Genomic DNA, 1610 nt, shown 5'->3' with positions numbered 1-1610 from the left:
GGTTGATCAGATGAAAGAATAGAGTTTTACTTAGGTGGCATGATCTTATACCTTAATTCCTTCACAAACCAACTCATGGCTCCTCAAAGTGTCAAGTGTCTAAAATTATTCTCCAAGTGTGGTTAAGATCTTGTCAAGTGTCTAAAAAAAAAACTTCCCTAATCTAATTTGGACATTCTACACTGATTTTGAAAACACTGCGCAATGTGCTACTATTGAGGTTACTATTCAGTCCGGGAAAGTGAAAAATAAACTTTATATTGTAAAATCTTAAATACTCGTACCGGTTGTACAAACCTATTGTGCAATTTATTTATTGAAATTCCACCCCAAAGTGCCTAAAAAAAAGCAAAAAGTGTTTTCGAAAGACCGTATCGTTTGAAAACTGAAAATAAGATTATTATAAAATAAAATCCTAAATAATCAACTGAGTCTAATAGCATAGACCACATTGCATTTTAACAATTTTAACTATCTCAAATAAATAAAATCGCACTTCTAGCACCATAGTGAGTGATAAATTGACTATGCTGACAGACTAAAGCCTAAGTGATTGGTTGAGTCGTGAAAACTTATGAGGTTTCATGAGGTTCTTAAAGCCTATAAAAATTTCACCATTTAATTTCTAGTTGGTTGTTATAAGAGAGATTCTATAAATTTTCTAAAATAAGAGAGGAAATTTTTCAAAGAAACAAAACTTTTTGAAATGAAAATAGAAAAGTGAATGGAAAACCTAGGCTGAAGTCTTCCCAACATCTTGTCCTATAGTAAGTTATGAAAAAGGTATATTTTTTATGTTATGATGTTTAATAGTATGAAAGAGTCAAGACATGCATGTCAGAATGGCTTCTACTAATAGAAGTGAGCTTAAGTTCATAGAGCGAGGAACATTATGAGGAACGTAGGAGGTTAGAAATAGAAAGAACGAACTATGGAATGCTGGAAATGCATAAAAGTAGTTATGTATTTATGAGAGGAGTAGAGTAGAAACAATAGATAAGCTACAATAGTACGAAGGGCATGGACGATCATGAACTAAGTTAGAACCAAGTTGAGGATGCAATGGCGATTTCAAACGTCGTTAATGAGGATTGTAGTATGAAAGGTAGAAGTATTATGTGGCCGATAGGTTGGATTAAAGAATTGAAGACAACGTGAGCATGTTGGCGAAAGATTTCCAAGACAAGAGGATGCAAGTGCTATGCAAGGAGTGATGAAAGCAATGAATGTGTATGTGAGAATGAAGACGATGTGGGGATCAGCATCAATAGGTTTGTATCCGAGGATAGAATTTTTAGAAGGAAGGGAAATGGTGACCAACTGTTCTTTTCTCTTGATTGGTCGAGAGAAAAGAATGGTTGGTCATGAGTCTTGCCTTACCTTTTTAAATATCGAAGTGGTGTTTTTTTAAACCTCGAAATTGTGTTTTTAAATTTAACTGGTGTTTTTTAAATGAAGGCCAGTGTTTTAAAATCTTCAAACTATTTAAATGTTCAAAATTATTTTAAAGATGGGTATTTTTGGTATTATTGCACCAAGCCCAATTTTCAGTCAGTCTTTTATTTTGCGAAGCCCTGAAAATAATCTAGTTTTAGTAAAACATTTTTATT

Source organism: Carya illinoinensis, chromosome 12, assembly GCF_018687715.1.
Source record: "Carya illinoinensis cultivar Pawnee chromosome 12, C.illinoinensisPawnee_v1, whole genome shotgun sequence".
NCBI lineage: Eukaryota > Viridiplantae > Streptophyta > Magnoliopsida > Fagales > Juglandaceae > Carya > Carya illinoinensis.
This window is presented reverse-complemented; position numbering follows the sequence as displayed.